Source organism: Euleptes europaea, chromosome 11, assembly GCF_029931775.1.
Source record: "Euleptes europaea isolate rEulEur1 chromosome 11, rEulEur1.hap1, whole genome shotgun sequence".
In the NCBI taxonomy this organism is placed as follows: Eukaryota; Metazoa; Chordata; class Lepidosauria; order Squamata; family Sphaerodactylidae; genus Euleptes; species Euleptes europaea.
The window spans coordinates 58845685-58865071 of record NC_079322.1 but is presented as its reverse complement, the minus strand read 5'-3'; the positions used below and the strand labels follow the sequence as shown (position 1 = coordinate 58865071).

The 19387-nt window shown below is 44.3% G+C and overlaps 1 protein-coding gene across 2 annotated transcripts in view; it reads left to right on the top strand.

Annotated features, from left to right (window-relative positions):
* Nucleotides 1-1101: 1101 nt before the first annotated feature.
* Nucleotides 1102-19387, top strand: part of ARHGAP21 (Rho GTPase activating protein 21) — a 132189-nt gene continuing 113903 nt past the window's right edge. For both annotated transcript variants that reach the window (XM_056857667.1, XM_056857666.1), the window contains exon 1: nt 1102-1195. The gene's annotated coding sequence lies outside the window, so the exon portion shown is untranslated. The remainder of the gene's footprint in view (nt 1196-19387) is intronic.

Below are 19387 nucleotides of genomic sequence, written 5' to 3'. Positions count from 1 at the left end.
CAGTTATAATTATACAAAGTTATAAAGTTCAACAAAGCAAAAATACCCTTTTGACCCTCCACCCACCTTAAAAAGTGACCCATCACCTGACTTCCGCAGAAGTGTCTAAACAGTTTTGAAAGTTATTATTATTAATAATAATAATAATAATAATAAAGTAAATAAACTTGTTTCTATAACTCACTAACTAAAATAGTAAAATCCATTTTTGCCAGTTCATCCCAATATGTGATGGCCTTTGCCCAAGGCTTTTTTAAATTCTTCCATGTCTTTTCCATGTAGGAATTCTGTTAATTTGGCCATCCTCATAGACACCCATAGTTTCCCTCCCCAGTCACGAATCGAAGGTTTATTCACTTGCTTCCAAACTTGAGCCATTGCAATTCTTGCAGCCCCGCTCATTTCCCTGTGACATGAGCGTGCATGGAGGAGGAGGAGGCGGCGGCGGGCGCTTCCCTTCTCCGCCCTCTCCTCCCCTGTGCGTCTAGGGCTTTGGATAGGAGGAAGAGGAAGATGACGAGCCAGCGCAATTAGCCTAACAAGGGGACGGGTGGCGGCAGCAGGCGCGGCGGCGGCTTTTCTCGGGGGCCGCTGACAATGTCTCCTTCCCTCCCTCCCTCTCCCCGCCGGCGACGGAGGGGGACGCTGCCGAGTTGAGCGGAAAAGTCCGGCGGGATCTTCTCCCCCCCCTCCCCTTCCTCATGGCAGCTTCTTGAAAAGTGGGAGGGAATCCCTTTCCCCCCCCTCCTCCTCCTCTCTCTCTCTCGCCTGCTTTTCCAAGGACCTCATTGTGGAGACGGGACTTGGCTGGGATTTTTACGCACGCACTTTTGCGCGCTGGTTGCTGCTGTTGTTTTCCCTCCGGTTCCGAGGAGGTGGATCTCGAAACACGTATTCTTTTGCTTTTCTTTCGAGGGGCGTTGTGTGTGTGTGTGTTTTTTTTGGAAGGGGAGCGCATGTGGAAAACTGCTTTTTGGGGGTGTTTTTTCTTCCTCCTCCCCTTTTGTCCCCTCCGGGGCGGCGTGTTGATATATACTATTTTTTTTGGGGGGGGGTGCTCGATGTGGACCCCCGCGGATCGGCTCGTCTTCCTTTGTAACCGGGGGATGAAATAATGGCGACCCGTTGGGCGACGGGACCACCCGGGGGAGATGGAGACGCCCAGCCGCCCGGAGGCGCCGCCAGCCGCGGCCAGGTAAGGGAGGAGGAGGCGCGGCGCGGCGCGGCGCGGCGGGTCGGCTCCGGAGCGGGGCCTGGACGGGGCGCGCACTTCTCCGGCGTGGCGAGGGAGCGGCCAGCCAGGGGCGGCCCGTGGCCGTGCGTAAGGGGACGGCTTGGGCCGGAGCGCCTTCAATGGCCGCCCCATCCCTGCCTCTCTCCTCCCTTCCTGCCCGCCCAGGAGTGGCCAGGACTTGGACGGCGTCGTCCGCAGCCCTCCAAGCGGGAAGGAAGGGAAAACAGGAAGGAAGGAAGCGCGCGCGGGGTGGGGGGGGGGGTGGTGGTGGGGGGGGGGCAAACAAAATCAAAAGTTTGCAGTCGCTCTATTTCAGTGGTTCCCAACCTTTTTTGGACCAGGGACCGCTAGGACTTTTTGGTTTGGTGCAGGGACCCCAAGGTTCAAAATAAAAATCCCGAGAGTTTGAAAACAAGCTTTCATCATAACTGTTCGTTAAACATTCAACTTAGAATAATGTTTGAATATCTATTTTTATAATAGAGAACTTTTAATTGAAAATATTAATGTATTATGGGTTTATAACTTTGTTTCGCGGACCTTAGTTTAGTTCTCGCGGACCCCTGGGGGTCCACAGACCCCTGGTTGGGAACCAGTGCTCTATTTGTTTGGGGTTTGTACGTTTGGGGTTGCTTCCCGCTCCTTCCAGTGTCCCCAGCTGGAGGTGGCCTGAGAAGAAAGGGACGCCAGAGTCTTCCCCCCCCCTCGTTTTTTTTGGGGGGCGGTCTCGCCTTTACTGATTTGGAGGATGCTAAAGCAGGGGTGTCCAATCTTTTTTTTTTTTGCTTCCCTGGGCCACATTGGAAGAAGAAGAATGGTCTTGGGCCGCGCATCAAATCACGCGAACACTAACTTGGGCCGCACATCAAATCACATTAACGATAGCTGGTTCGTCATGGTGGAAAAGAGCAAGAGTCCAGTAGCACCTTAAAGACTCACAAAAATATTTTCTGGCAGGGTGTGAGCTTTCGTGAGCCACAGCGTGAGCTGTGGCTCGCGAAAGCTCATACCCTGCCAGAAAATATTTTTGTGAGTCTTTAAGGTGCTACTGGACTCTTGCTCTTTTCGACTACTGCAGACAGACTAACACGGCTACCCACTGGTTCGTAATGGTTTGAGTAAGTTTGTGTTGGGCCGCCTTCCTAGCTGTCCTGGGCCGCAGTTTGGGCAAGCCTGTGCTAAAGGGAGGCTTTCTGCCCCCCTCTCCATTACATCTTAACAAAGAGAGGAGGAACTGTTGGGTGTCTTTTCCTACCTCTCTGAAATCCTTTAGATTGGAAGCGGTAGCCCCCCCTCCTCTCCTCCACCCCCCATTCCCTTTGTCCCATTGATCTGATGAGGGGGGAGAGAAGGGGCAGGCTCTTTTCAGCCCCTGAATGACACTTTCTCTCCCCCCCCCAACTCCCCCATGAGCATTATTGCCCTCTTCTTTTTACAGGCTGACTCTAGTAGTTTCCAGCCTTCAGGCCTGAAAGGTTTTTGTATATTCCAGCCCCCCCCCCCCTCAAAGAGTTGTTGCTGGGAAGTTGCTATGTGAATCTTCAGTTTGGAAAGTTATATGTTTTTTGTTTTAAGTGCCTTACGGTGGCACTGCATGTTCAGACTAATACCCTGGCCTTAGAACGGCCCCTGTTTAAACCCTTCATCCTGGGCTCCGTATTAATAGTACTAATAGCATTAAACTTTCTGCCAGGGCTGTGTGTTTACTCTCCACTGGACATCAAAGGTGACTTCTCTTATTCAGAATTTTTATGAGGGCTTCCGATAGACTGGAGCATGCCGGGGTATCACGCTGTGTCAGAGTTTATATGGAGCATATGGTATGTGAAAGTTTTATCTCCTCCACATGTAAGCCTGTGACGTGGAAGTGGCTGTCCTCTGTGTGTCATTATCTTGTACTATATAAGAAAACGCGTAATATATGGAGGAAAAAAAACATATCGTAGCTGCATGAATGTGCCTCTGAGAAATGGAATGTAACACTTTTTTTTAAAATAGTGTTAAGTATAAGAGGGCAGCCTTTCATCTACCAGTCTTCCCTTTATTTATACCCCGGTGTGTAGATACAACAGTGCCACATGTGTGGTATTATGGTATTGTAAGATAATTTCTGTGTTAGATTCTCTGTACAGCTGGGTTAGGTAAGGACAAAGTGTCTTCTGTGTGATTAGTCCACAGTAGAACATCTTAATGAAAAGCTGTAATGGGTTACATTCACAGATATTGATATTTGTAGTGCTTCTCCCACCCCCCACCCCAATATACTTGCAGATGACAAAGATTGAGAATCCCCCCCCCCTTTTTTTAATATTAGTGTTGGGAAGGGAATGAGAGAGTAGAAACATACAATGACTGAGAATTATTTCTCAGTAGATGTGGAAACTGGAATTCCAGGCACTGAGACTATTCATATAATCCACCTATCATTAGCATGGTAAACCATAATGAAGCCCTTGGAGTTGAGGCAAACAAAGTAGGTAAGATGATATTTCACTGAACCAGCTTCTGTTGAAGAGAGAATATACAAGCTTTCAAGTTCATATATGGTCATTAATGTCCTGTCATAGAGCAGGAGTGGCTGTCTTTCTATCGTGCTTGGCAAGGCGTCTTTTAGTCTGAAAAACTGTATATTATTTCATTGACAAAGAGTGCCCCCCCCCCATTTTGTGAATTTCATTATCTGGCATCCACAGGAAAATACATCTTCCTGCCGATCTACATTACAACTGTTCACTTGTTTTGCAGATTTGTTTTTAGCACGGCTCTTTTAAAGTATGAGTGTCTTTTCAGAACAGGGTTTTTTGTTAGTTATTTGGCTTACTTTTATTGGGGAAAAAATGGAATCTTCATGGGGAAAATGATCTAGCAAATCTTTATAGTAGACTTAACTGGAGAACTGATTACATAGTATATGGTTGGCTTATGCCTTAACATATCTGTTTTACATGGAAGAGCATGTTGTGCTTCCTGATTGGCAATCCACTGATAGACCCTCTCTTGATTGGCAGTCTGTTGGCAGACTTTCTCTTGATTGTTCTTTCTCCTTTCCTTGATTGCTTGACAGCTAGTAATATGTATGAAGTGTGTAACCGTAACTTACTGCTACCGCGTTTGCCTCCTAGACTGGAGAAATTGGCTTCAATCTCTGGTTTACTATGATGGTTCCAGATCAGGTGTGACTCTAAGCATAGGTCATGCCAAAAGAAGAAGGGAGATTTCACAATGGCGAAAGAGACCTGTGAGCCTACTGAGTGTTTCTGATCACCAAACAAGCATGATATCTGTACTGAGTCAGCATTGACAGTATAATATTTCAACACACATTGTAATTTGCTGCTGTTGCATTTTAGATCAGAGTTCTTTGTTTAATATAATGTGAGAGTATGCTTGTACATCTTGATTTTATTTGTGCACTGTAAAACGTCCCCTAGGTCTGTCAAAATCTCTTCAGAATTGTTCCCAGGATCAAACTCTTACATTTTCTTCCTTCTGTGAGTCACAACAAATGACCAAGTAGAAGATTGTGTAGTTATTTGACACGTGGGATCTTCTGTTCATTTGCTTCCATCCCCATTGAGGAGAGAAGGGGGCACAGTATGCAAGTCTAAGATTAGATTTGAGTCCAGTAGCACCTTAGAGATCAACAAGATTTTTTGATATTTTGGGGTACAAGCTTTCGAGAGTCAAAGCTTGCGTTGGCAGATATCTGACGAAGGAAGCATTGACTCTCAAAAAAAGCTTGTACTCTGAAAATCTTGTTGGTTTAAGGTGCTACCAGAATCAAGTCTAGCCCTTCAACAGACCAATTCAGCTACCCTCTCGAAACAATTCTAGGGCTGAAATAATGCTTTCTATCTCAAAAGCAGAGGAGAATTGCAAAATATCTCTGGGTTACTTCATTGAATGTTGACTTGGTGAAGTACTTATCTGCATATATCAAGGGTGAGAATGGTGGGAGTAAGTCATTAAGTCCTGAGCAATTCCTATGCAAATTGTTAATGCTCCTAACCTTTGATCATGGACATACAGCTGCATTGTGTTCATTGATTCACAGTGCCATCCTAAGCAGAGTAGCATCCTTTTATTTCCTTTGCAGTGTGTTTTGAAAGGTTAACTCTGCTTAGGATGGCATTGTTAATAGTATGCTATGGAGCGACAGGTGAGGCTTTATTTATAAACACAATTGTTTATCTATCTATCTATAAGACAATGGAATGAGTTGAGAGTAGGTTAAGATAATGGGGGTTGTAGTTCATCCAAATTTAGGATTAAAAAATTTTTTTTTACAGCCCTGTGGGGCGTAGTGGAAAGCTGCAGTACTGCAGTCCAAGCTGACTGTTCACAACCTGAGTTCGATCCTGACGGAAGTCGGTTTCAAGTAGCCGGCTCAAGATTGACTCAGCCTTCCACCCTTCTGAGGTCGGTAAAATGAATACCCAGCTTGCTGGGGGTAAAGTGTAGATGACTGGGAAAGGCAATGGCAAACCACCCCGTAAACATAGTCTGCCTAGGAAACTTTGGGATGTGATGTCACCCCAAGGTCAGTAATGACCTGGTGCTTGCACAGGGGACTGCCTTTACCTAACAATAGTACTGAATAATGCTGAAACTGTTCTTGTACAATGGACATTTCTCATCTAGGCACATACGATCCTGTTCTTTGTAAACCTCATTATTCTTTATTCTTTTTAAAATCTCCATTGGATAGTGTGGAGTTATCCATACTTCATAGGAAAATTCAAATGGAGATAAAACTCAATCTGTAAGCTTCTGCCTTTGCTTGATACTCAGATCTACCACTGCAGTAGTTTCACTGGGGATGGTGTTAGAAATTGCTTTTAGACACAGTCTGGTGCTGGGACTTGTGCCTTAGTGTAAAAAGCTGTTTAATACCAAATGACTGTTTCTTGTGGTGAGTGAGTCAATATGACGGCTCTCCTTCTTATGTGGTAAAATCATAAGCATAGGCTCCTGTTTAGAAATTATTCTGGAACTAGACACATGGTGATAAATCCAATTCTTGATTGGAAGTTTAGTGTGACTTACTTGTAAATAAAGAAAGCCCTGTGGCGCAGAGTGTTAAGCTGCAGCACTGCAGTCAAAAGCTCTGCTCACGACTTGAGTTCGATCCCGACAGAAGTTGGTTTCAGGTAGCCAGCTCAAGGTTGACTCAGCCTTCCATCCTTCCGAGGTTGGTAAAATGAGTACCCAGCTTGCTGGGGGTAAAGGGAAGATGACTGGGGAAGGCACTGGCAAACCACCCCATAAACACAGTCTGCCTAGTAAACGTCGGGATGTGACGTGACCCCATGGGTCAGGAATGACCCGGTGCTTGCACAGGGGATCGTTACCTTTTTACTTGTAAATAAAGGCTACAATCCTATACATGCTTAATGGAGAGCTAAAGAGTTTGGGTGAATGTGCTTTGTAATAATATTTTGAGATTTACTATGCCAAGCCTTGTTTTCTGTTCCCATGTATCCTGTAAATGAAGTTGTGGGTCATAAAAAGCATGCGATGCATTTGAGTGTGATAACAGAAAATTCTGACTTCTTTTTTTAATGCATGTCATGTATCAATAACTTTTGATTACTGCCTGCAAGTTTCTGTGGGTTAATAATTACACTGTGAGGTTGCCTAATGTTACAAGAACATCAGGAGTGAACATAAATTTGAACATGTGTGTGTGTGTGTGTGTGTTAAGTTCTGTCAAGTTGCTTCCGACTCATGGCGACCCTATGAATCAGTGTCCTCCAAAATGTCCTATCCTTGACAGCCTTGCTCAGATCTTGCAATCTGAGGGCTGTGTCTTCCTTTATTGAGTTAATCCATCTCATGTTGGGTCTTCCTCTTTTCCTGCTGCCCTCAACTTTTCCTAGCATGATTGTCTTTTCCAGTGACTCTTGTCTTCTCATAATGTTTGAACGTAGTTTTGGACAAATTGCTGCTTCTTGGCTTCAGTTTTCCAATTGTAAAATTAAAATGTTGTGTACTTTGTAAAGTTGTGTGAAGAATTCATACCGGTCTTTCAAAATGTGTGGCCTTTCAAAGAATTGAACTTCCCACTTGCAGTTTCAAACAGAGAATCATGGAATTGTAAGGGGCCATATAGGCCATCTAGTCCAGTCCCCTGCTCAATGCAGGATCAGCCTAAAGCATCCCTGACAAGTGTTCATCCAACTGCTCCAACATGCAAGTTATTGTAGGTAAAGCTGAATATATATGATTTCTAAACATCTTTCAGTTATTTTGTTCTCTAACTCGGTCCCAGACTTTCACCTTTGGGCTCTCTCACCTTAATATTTGCCCTGTCACTGAGATGAGTAGAATCATGGAGCTGGAAGGAGCCATATAGTCCATCTAGGCCAGTGGTGGCGAACCTACGGCACGTGTGCCAGTGGGGGCACTCTGAGCCCTCTGAGGGGCACGCGCGCCATTGCGCCAGCACAGATTTCGCCTGAGTTCGTTACTAGAAAGCCAGAGGGAAGCGGGGCCGGGCTTCTCCCCTCCCCCTCTCCACGCGCGCCTGAGGGCATTTCTAACATCACCCACCCCTCTGCCCAGCAGCCCAATGGGAGCGCTTCCTCCCTCCCCTGTCACATGCGGCAGGGCGGCTCACATGCGGCGTGAGGGTGCGGCGCGGATGGCAGCCTGTTGAGTCTGTGGCAAAGGTGATTCCCGTGGTGGGGTTGGAGAGGAGCTAGTTTGGAGGGGAGCATAGCTCACAGCGTGGCATAGCTGGAGGGGAGCAGAGCGTTCAGGCCACAGCGTGGGCTTTGCGGCGCCTCCCACCTTTCAGTGAAATCCCCTACTAAAAGAGGAACACCCACTTACCCAGCATGTAATTAACCTGTGGAACTCTTGTTATTGTGTTTTTCTTTTAAGACAAAAGATGTTAATGTATGAATTGTTTTTTTCTAAACTAAAACCTCAGTATTCAGGTAAAATTGCCTTGTTAGCACTTTGTGATAAATAAGTGGGTTTTGGGTTGCAGTTTGGGACTCGATCTCTAAAAGGTTCGCCATCACTGAACTAGGCCAACCCCCCTGCTCAATGCAGGATCAGCCTAAAGCATCTCTGACAAGGGTCCATCCACGTGCACCTATATGATCTGTTTTTGTTGACAGCTGGGCTCATGGGCTGTTGTGATGGGTTTTGGGTTAGGCAAATGTGTCACCTGAATTAAAGCTGCACCTTTGTGCAGCATAGAGTTTTCAATGTGATCACTCTTGCTAATTTGCTGTTAATTTTCCTCACACTGGACGCTAATAATAAAAGGAGTTGGTATGTTGGTTGAAGTCAGCTGTTACTTGGTACACCATTAATGTCCATTTTAAGGCTAGGGGACAGCTGTTCTAGGGAAAATACACAAAGATTTCGGCAGCGGATATCAGAATTATGGCAATCTGATGGGCCGTCTCAAATGTCATATTGTTAAGGTAGCCCAAGAAGCTGAGAACTGTGCTTCAGCTTAGCATTCTTAGATGTGTATCTGGTATAACTAGTCTCTGAAGTTTTGTGCTACTTGTTTGCATGCCTGCCCAGAGTTATGCTTGGGCAAATACCACCCAAAGCAGTGGGATTTGCAGTTTGTATCTTTGGGAAGCAACATTGCTGTACAGCTAACTTCAGCTCAGTTTTGCCGGTACATTACGATTTAAGTTATGAACTCAGTGTTACTAAACAAAGTGTTAAATTTGCTTAAAAGGCCATTTTTATCGAAGTGTTTTCATTTAATTTGTCTGTGCTTTTTCAGGACACTAGAAGCATAGTTGGCATACAGCCCATTCCTGAGATTTTGGTGGCCGGGGATGGCGTGGTTGAGGCGGTGCCTCCAGAGCTGGTTCCCAGCCACCAAAATGTCAAAAAAAGCCTTTTAGAGGCTTTTTAGTTTTTAAATGGGGCTTTTCGCCCCATTGAAAACAGCAAGGCTGCGCCTGTTAAAAAGCCTCGCTGTTCGTCTCGGTGCAGTACCCGGGGCAAAAGAGCACAGGAGGCTGCCTACAGGCAGCTCCGACCCTTGCACGCCTCCTGGAACACCGGCGTGGGGATTTGCGCCAGTGGGACACTGGCAGAAGGCCCAGCCAGCGTCTCTGGGTGGCGCTGCCATGACAGTGCTGGGAAACCAGCATCTGGGCCTCCCTGCCGGTGTTGGGGCCACTCACGGCGGCGTAAGTAGCCCCGGTGCCGGTGCAGGGGCCCCAATGCTGGTGCAGCCCCTTCCTGGCCTCCTGAGGACTTAATGGCACTTTGCACAGACACCATACCATTACTTATAATGTGAAACATTATATACTTTTGTTTTCTAACAGCCCATTCCTGACTTCTGAGGACTTTGGTCCTCAGAAGTCAGTGTTAGAAAACAAAAGTATATAATGTTTCACATCAAACAATTGAGTACATGGCTTTGATTTTTGTCTTGAATACTGTGGGTGTGGGAAATTGCCCTGGTTTATGTTGCTATATGGCAGCACAATCCGGGGGGGGGGGGGAACTGTGCTGTGGCCAGCAATGGCACAGCCACGGTGCAGCCAAGGCGCCTCCTAAGTGGTTTGCTGTGCCGTGGGCAGCAATTCAACAGGGACGCTCCCCCAACCCCTGTGGGACAGCTGTATGCAGCTCCGTGGGCTGTGCCTATATTTTTGCTGGCATAAGTTTGCCCCAGCAAATGTGGGCATTCCTGTGCCAAAAGGGCTCAGGGAACTGACTAATGGCAGCCCTGCCTCTGGGTACGTCCCCTTTGGCGGCGGAGGTATGCCAGCATGTGCTGCAGCTGTGCCACTCCCCAGCACCAGCTTAAGTGCCCTGGCACTGGTGTAAATGCCCTTTACACTGATGTAAGTAGTATTTATGCCGGCACATGGGTCACGCCTCCTCCTCAGCACCCTCCATTACGGATTGCGCTATAAGAATGGTATCTACTTAAAGAAGTCTGTGAAAAGTTGTCCTTGGTCACTGCGATGCGAAGCACTCTTTCTGTTCCAAATGACTACAAGGCGTTTTGTTCTTGACTAAATAAAAAGAGGTGTTGTGAAAATATTTATTCTTGGTTTTACTCTGACTTTTGACCAATGGTCTCTACCTCACTGAGGACCGTTTAAGATGCTGACCACTTAATGACAACATTCCACATCTCTTCAGTATTGCATTTTGAGCACTGCGGGAATATATAACTCTCTGCTGGAGTTGATGATACTTGTATCTTCATGTACTTCTCTGCTATGTTCTGCTAAGGATATTCTGTTACCTATTTTCATGCACAAATGACTACGCTGACTTCACCTATTGTTAGTGTTGGAACGCCCAGAGGCTATCGGGCTACACCCTTACCATATCAAACAGCTAAGAGGCCCTTTCACCTCCAACATGGAGGTGAGATGAATCATTGTATCTGAACCAGGTTGATAAAACACAATACCCCCAAGCAAGCAAAAAAAAAAAATTACCTTAAGATGTGGACTTTGATCTACTGAATCATGTTTGTTTAGTGGTTAAGTATCATATTTCTCTAAAATTAACATGCATGTAACTTGCTCACAGTGGGAGTTACCATAACATGAAACTTATTTAATTGCGTAGGAATTTAACAAATAAAAGATGCTGAAAGGAAAAAGTACAGCCTTTCACTTATCTCCTCCCCCCCATTTTTAAATCATGTTGAAGTCCAGTACAAAAGAGAATATCTTGTTTTTACTAATAACCAGGCAATACTAGAAGACTTGCATTGATATGTGCTGTTATTTTCTATGTCTTCAATAGGTGGTCTTGAACAAGTGGGTCATGACCGAGAACTGGGTTAGAAGAGTCCTGTTTGGCCCCTTGTTTTTGAAAAAGTCTTCAACAACAGTGTATGGGGCTGATGCCCATGCCTAGGTGGTGCTTTTTTATATGCATTGCTGACTGTAGGCACAGATCAATCCGGTAGCTGCTGACCCCATTTTAAAAGCATTTGTAGTACTTTAAAAAATGCTTCAAGGCCCCAAATCAGGATTGGGTGCACAGCACAGCAGCCCCAGAAGCTCTTGTGCCTCCTGCTCCTTTTTGGGTGCCGAAACAGCCCCCTCATAGGTGTTTCTACACTTGAAAAGGCAAGGGGTGGAGACAAGAGTCCCTGGGGCCACCATGCCCTCTGCCCGACCAAGATCAGGGCCTCATGGCAGTTTTTAAAGAGCTGCAAATGCTTTTAAAATGGCTTCAGCAGCCATGGGATGGATCTGTCTCTTCTGTCACTTGTAGTTTGGCCCTTATGTAGGCTTTGACTCTCTGCTTCTTGGTGTAGCCCCTCCCTTGTTGTTATTTCAGGAACATAGGAAGCATACTGTAAGAGCATCTGGCAGCCGTCTTTCGTCTGGGGGGAGCAAACAACTGGGTATGCAGGTAGGGTGTGATAGAGGGAGACCTGAACTGGTGCCAGCAACTGTCTAGTAAGCTTGTACTTCAGAGTGGCTGTGACTTCCCACATTTTCATTTTCTCCAGTTGGTATGTTTGGGGGAGGGTGGGGTTAGAAGAGCCATATAATTCTTAGCACTCTGCCAGCTTAGTTCCCCCACCTGGTGAAAACATTGTCCTTCAAACTTAGTTCCAAAACTGATTATATGAGGTGTGGGAAGTAACATCAGTCTTGAGCACTCTCCCTTAATTTGCATTTTGTAAGAACATAAGAAAGGCCATGCTGGATCAGACCAAGGTCCATTAAGTCCAGCAGTCTGTTCACACAGTGACCAACCAGGTGCCTCTAGGAAGCCCACAAACAAGATGACTGCAGCAGCATTGTCCTGCCTGTGTTCCAAAGCACCTAATGTGAAGGGCATGCTGCTCTGATCCTGGAGAGAATAGGTATGCATCAGGACTAGTATCCATTTTGACTAGTAGCCATGAATAACCTTATCCTCCATGAACATGTCCACTCCTCTCTTAAAGCCTTCCAAGTTGGCAGCCATCACCACATCCTGGGTCAGGGAGTTCCACTGTTTAACTATGCGTTGTGTGAAGAAATATTTCCTTTTATCTGTTTTGAATCCCTCACTCTCCAACTTTAGCAGATGACCCCACATTCTAGTATTATGAGAGGGGTCATTTTCTCTTCAACATAGGATTTCCTTGGCATGCTCTTTTCCCAATATAGAATGGGCACAGTCAGGGTAGGGAATATTTTTTTTCAAAAGTTTTTAATTCAGACTGCCTCTGAACATGGAGGTTCTTTTTAGTTACCATGGCTAGTAGCCACTGATAGACCTGTCCTCCATGAATCCCCTTTTAAAACTGTCTATGCCTGTTGCCCAGCACTACATCCTCTGGCACTACATCGTTTCCTTTTGTCCATCATGAATCTACTGTCCATCAGTTTCATTAGATGCCCCTCAAGCTCTAGTATGTCTTCCAAATGTTAGTTATGTGGCTTACCGCTTCTTCTAAACCAGCTTTGCTCTCACTTGGGTTTGCTGAAATATTGGTGCTGGTCATATATCACAGATTGTAAGTGGATCTTGGGAAGTTATGTCTGTTCAGATTAGTGCTGTCGATTCGGTTCGTCCAAACTGAAAAAATAGCTGAATTTTCCGCAATTTGGGGGTTTTCAGTTCGGATGGAACCGAACTGAAAAAAGGCGGGAAAACGACACCCCGAATTCAGCAACTTCGGGGCGATTGCCGAATAAATTTGGCAGGTTCGGCGTTCCCGAACCTGCCTTTTCCCGCCTTTAAAGACCCAGCGCCCACTTTCCCGGGACTCCTGGGAAACCGGGCGGGGGGTCTTTAAACTCCCCACTTAGGCTCCAGGGACTCTTGCCTTCCAGCAAGGCGCTTTAAACCGATCTGCTCCTTCCAGCTGGGAGGCGCAGATCTGTTCCCCCCTGCACGCCTTCACAGGGCTTCCCTGAAGGCGCACGGGGGGCGCTTTAAACAGATCTGCGCCTTCCAGCTGGAAGGTGCTGCAGATCTCTTTAAAGAGCCCTCCGCGCGCCTTCATGGAAGCCCCATGAAGGCCCGCGGGGGGGCTCTTTAAAGACCCCCACCCCCTTCCCGACTCTCTGTTTGAAGTGGTGGGCGCCGCCTGTGGCGGCGCCCAGCACTTCAAAGACCCAGCTGAATTTTCCCCCGAACTCCGGATCTCGCGCTGAATTTCGCGGATCCGAAGCGGGGGAGTTCGGACTTCGGCACGTCCCGAATTAAAAAAGGCCGAATTTTGCCGAAGCCGGACTTTACCGATTTTTTTTCCCAACAGCCCTAGTTCAGATGTCACAACACACCTCTGAGATGAGACTACATCTGGCTTATTGCCATGCTCATGTGTTTGCACTCTCCTCCTTCTCCTGTGTTTGGCAAATAAACTACCATTTGACCAGCTCCAGCACTCATACATTGCTGCAACTTGGAGTTTTATTCAACATTTCTGGAACCCGGGAGCTTTAAACTGCTGTGTATGAGTGAGCTTAGTCAAGTCGCAGCTGAATTATGGTGACCCCTTAGGGTTTTCAGTGCAAGAGACATTCTGAGGTGGTTTGCCATTGCCTGCCTCCTCAAGGGCTGAGAGAGTTCTGAGAGAACTGTGACTGGCCCAAGGTCACCCAGCAGGCTTCTTTTGGAGGAGTGGGGAATTGATCCTGGTTCTACCAGATCAGAGTCTGCCGCTCTTAACCCCTACACCACACTGGCATGAAGGGAAGGTAAAGGACGGGAATAATAACTTCACTGTGATTAATTCCAACACATAAGAATATAAACTTAGTGCAAATGCATGCTCATTCTTTAATGACAAAATAATATGGTGTTGTATGCACGATATTACTGTGGAATTGTTTATTCCTTAATATTTTGTGCTTGCCATAGGTACAGAATTGTCTGATTTGAAAAATAGTTAAAGAATTATAACTTTAGTTTGTACACTCAGCCACATCATTTGTTAAAACAATAGGTATTGCTTTTTTAATCTAGTGGGGAGGACAATGTAGTGGGGAGGATAAATATTTAAGCCTGTTCTGAAATATAATCATGTGAATGTCAAATTCTTCTGGACCTTGATCTTGGATTAAGTATGCATGAATGCTAGCTAACCACTGCAGCCAATCTTATTTGATAGTGGCTGTGAAAAAGTCTCTCTCTCTTTCTCTCTCTGGATTACACGTTTTCCTTCCAGAGGAAACTTCAGTAATCTTGATGGATGATCTTAGTTAAAATGTTTTTCTTTTGGTCCTCTCACTGACTTTTGATATAGTGGACTAAGCAACTGGCTTGAGCACTTAGTGGGGCATCAGGTACGGATCTTGATCAGTCATGGGTTTTTTTTGGTTATTTGTTGGAGCATATCAATAAATAGCCTGATCAATAAGGCTCCTGGGTATTAATGGGGTGAATCCAATGGTGAATCTTCAGATACAAGGGCTTCCACCTACACAGTATGATATCTTATGTTCTTATCTATGGCTTCTTTGTGTCCAGATCAGCCCAGAATGGCCCCTGTTATCCCGCTCCAGGAAGGGGACCCTCAAGAGCAGGATTGGGAGGACATTTTGGGCTGTTCACCCCAGAGGGAAGTCCCTGTGTCCACTGTTTGATACACCCCAATGTATGCTATACAAGACTTGGTCTTACTGGGAGAGTTCTAGACTCGGATGTTATCAATGTTTTTATGACACCTTGTTCTAAAACTTACAAATCATGCAACAACAGAACTCTTATTGAAGCAATGCTTGGAGGCTGTCTTCAACCAAATGAGGTTATATAGACAGACAATTTGGAGGTAGTACTGATAGGTACTTCCAGTCCCTTCAATGACCCTTTCTGTGACAGTTAGTAATCTACTTGTATGTTTAGATTAGACGCCTTGTGGTACTTCAGTGTACATGTGGGAAGGCTGAAAGTTTGAAGTACCCCCATCGCCAACTCATTGCCTATAGAAGAGGAATTCTTGGAAAGGGACTCCCCATCCACAGTAGAAACCTCTCATGGCCCCCATCCATTCCTGTGACACTCTCCCCCTGCCACTAGGAAGCGTTTTTGTTTTTAATCAGCAATTTATTAATTAATACTGTTACAATGTTATAACAATCTTAATCAGGTTCTCTGAATTCCCACCTTTTATTAAAACACGCACACACTGGTGAGCCTCTAGCCCATTTTGTTGTGGGGAAAAATATATCTTTGCAATGTAAGGTGCAAGAGACTTACTTTTTTAAAAAAAGAAAGAAACCTGGGAATTCAGACAATACACAGATACAATCTAATACACAGATTGTTACAATAATATTCAGCTGCTGATTAAAAAAACTTGAAGCCCATTGCTATGTGAAAAACACATCTGTGACATATAGATATGTGTGCAACCTAAGGAAATAAGATAATTGAAAGCAATATCTTCAGTCACTGGAGTGGAGTTCCTTGGGCAGGGACTGTGATTGTATACTAGGGTTGTATGCATTATTACAAATTACAGTACTGAAAACAAACAGCAAGTTATTATATGAACTTGAGTTCTGGTTGAATAAGCAGTTCATAATTATTTTTGGAGGGGATCATCTAGACAGATTTATTCAAGTTACTTTTTTCTTTGAACAGTGTTTGAAATGCTGCTAATTATACGCTTTCACAATTTTTCACTGCCCGTTCTCCACATATTTATACAACAACCCTCTGTACTCTCACTTTACTGGAGACTTGGGCAGCAGTTGAGTGCTGTAGTATGAACATAGCATCAAATCTTCTTAAACACGTAAGTGGAGGGAGGGGAGTAAGAGGTGCTGAAATTAAAGGTACCTGCATCCATAAATCTTGTCCTGTTGTCTCTTTAAGTTGTACTGATTTAAAATGGTTACTCTGACCCCTAAAAAGATTCCCCCCAATGCTGTAATCATTTCCTGAAAGAGGACATAGTATAGCTGACCACTACTGCTGTTTAGAAAAGCCAGTGTGAATGAGAGTGTTCAATCTTCTTTGCTTTGGCATTCATACGGCAACTGTTCATACTTCTTGTTTGGCAGTGCAGAAGAAACCTAAAGTGCAGATCATCACATTGGGAAAGTGGGCTTGTAGTCCTGAAGGTGGGAAACCACTTGAACCAGGATCAGCGAATCCTATAGTTCATTACAATGGCTGTGCAAGCAGAAAAGGACCTTGGGTTGTAAGCCTCCAAAGCAAACTGTTTTCAGATGGTCTCCTGTAAAGAGTATATTATTTCTATAACCAAATCAGCAGTCTTGGTAATCATGTCAAATTGTTGTTGCCAATTGATGGAAGTAACCCTCCGTTTTTCTATTTGAAGTTACTACAGTTCATTGAAATGAGTTTAAAAACCATTTCCTTATGAGAGTATAATAAAAGATCAATAGCATCTCCATGCTAATTTTCTTTGTAATTTCTTGTATGTGTTATTGGTAAAGAAAAATGTCATAATTAATTTGCTAATTTCTAAAAATTGATTTGTCCTGTTATGTTTCATTGAACAAGAAAATGAGATCCTGAATGATGATAGTTCTCAAAAAAGACTACTAATATTGAATATTTTATTTCTATAACATATTAACCTATATGGCAATGTTCCAACCCTGTGATATCTCACTAGAAGTCTACCACATTATTAATAGGGATTATGGAAATATTTTGCAGTTACTAACTGAGATGTTGATTGAGGACATGTCCCCACTATAAAAACTATGCAAATTATATTCTTAGGGGAGTTTGAGTAGTTTCCAGGCATTCTTAGCACTTCATCAAACTGTAATTTCCAGTATTCTTAGTAGAAGGAGGGGTAGTGATAAATGAAAGCATTCCAGCTGACTTGTTTTGAATGTTTATGCTAATTATGGCCTTAAACCAGTTTGGAATCTAAGGCTGGATCTATTAATCCAGGTGTGTTTGTGTGTGTGTGTATGTAAAGTGCCGCCAAGTCGCAGCCGATTTACGGCAGCCCCTTATGGATTTTCAAGACAACAGACTAACAGAAGTGGTTTGCCATTGCCTGCCTCTGCATAGCAACCCTGGTATTCCTTGGTGGTCTTCCATCCAAATACTAACCAGGGCTGACCTTCCATTGCCTGCCTCTGCATAGCAAGCCTGGTATTCCTTGTTGGTCTTCCATGCAAATACTAACCAGGGTTGACCCTTCATTGCCTGCCTCTGCATAGCAAGCCTGGTATTCCTTGGTGGTCTCCCATCCAAATACTAACCAGGGCTGACCCTGCTTAGCTTCTGAGATCTGATGAGATCAGACTATCCTAGGCCATCCAGGTCAGGTCGATCCAGACATGGCTGCTGTGAAAAAATGGCAGCTGCTGATCTGTCATGCTTCTGTGTAACATTTAGTATACCTTTCCTCATGCTGTGTCATAATCCATCATAAGTAAGTTGTACTCTGTGTTAGAGGAGAAAGGAAGACATATAACCATTATTCTCATAGTCATCACACATTTCGACATGCCTGAGCATAAGTAGGAGATGATACCATGGCTAATGGCTGTCAAAAAATCCCAATCCTCCAAGGAGACCTGTAGTCCTTTTTTTTTTTAAAGTCCTTACTGATTAAGGCATATCAGACTATCATATCATTGGCATTGTTCTCTGATTGTTCTCTGTTCTCTCAAGCAGGGAGAGGTGTTTCCCAACAACTACTACATGAGATCTTTTAACTGGAGGTGCCATGGGTTGAATCTGGTCTCTTTTGCCTTCAAAGCATCTCCTCTATCAGTGTGTCATGTCCTCCCATGATAAACACTCTTTTGACTAATAATTTATTTTATTTGTACCCTGCCCTTTCCTGGCAGGCTCAGGGTGGCTAACATCAAAAAATACAAATATATATAATTTAAAATATATATATAAATTTTAAAACCATAAAATCAATCAAGCTAAACATATATGCTGATTCTTTATGTTGATGGTGCCAAAAGATATGATCTAAATTACTTACCACCCAAAGGAAAATTATTCTTACATGGTGGCAGACCAAGATGGCAGTAGGTGATCGCCAGTCAGCTGTAGTCTCACTACTTAGATAAAATCGGTGAAATCAATGGGATGGAGACAGAAGTAGGAAGGGGAAGGGAATAAAAGGGAGGGGGAGCGAAAAGGAGGAAAGGAAGGGAAAAGGATGGAGAAGGGAAAGGGGAGGTCAGCTAATATAAAATACCATTGTTGCCCTCAACCATATGCCTGGTGGAACATCTCTGTCTTACAGGCCCTGTATCAGAAGAAGTATCTGAAGAATCTGAATGAGTGAGCTGTGACTCACGTTGCAGGGCTAGGCTAGGATGGCCAAGGATGAAGCTGTACAACTGTGGAAGTTCTCCCTCGATTCATGTCTTTCTAGGCGGGCATGATATTTACCAGGAAAGGCAATTGCCCAAGGAAAAAGTAATGTAAAAGGTTGTAAAAATGAAGTGCAACAACAGGGAAAGCTTCTTGTTATAGATGTGCTAGGAATAAGAAGGGCAATCCACTCACCCCATATTGATCCAAAGTGTAGTATGTGTGCTTATAGGTTCAGTTTTCTTTCAGGTTGAAGCAAATTCCCAACTTCAGTTACTCCCTAAAGACACTATTCCTCCCTTGTTAGGCTAATAGGATTGGCTCCCCCCTAAAAATTTAGGGTGCTCTTAAGTCATTGAATTGCAAGCCATTGCCTTGTAGGCAATAAAACATGTAAACTTGGTGTAGAGCAGTTTTCTAAACAAGTGCACAATCTTACTGGCTAGTGAAAGTTTTTAATGGCTTACCTGTTCCTCTCCACCTAATGTTGGTCTCTTGTGGCCTGTTGACAGCTTAAAAAGGCAGTGCTCTTTACAAAAGCTTTTCTGCCTGGATCGTCCTACTTGTTATAGGTAATTAGGCAAGTGGCTATTTACAAATAAGGGATTCATAAGTATGGGATGTTTACCCTTGCAGGAGTTGGTGCAGTGTTTGTACATGCAACAAAGGTTTCACCCACGCTTTCATCAGAGGTGATCAATATGCTGATCTAATGCTTTCCATTTCAGAAGTTTTATGTAGGTAGGAACTGGTCCCAAGATACAGGTTTGGAATATCAGCCTTGGGGAGTTTAGTTAGTGGTGTGTGGTCTTGTTTTTGTAATGTCTGACAATCATATTACTTCTCTGCTTTTACTTGCTGTCTTAAATTGTATACAATGTGAGAAATGAACATTATAGATTATATTGTTCCATA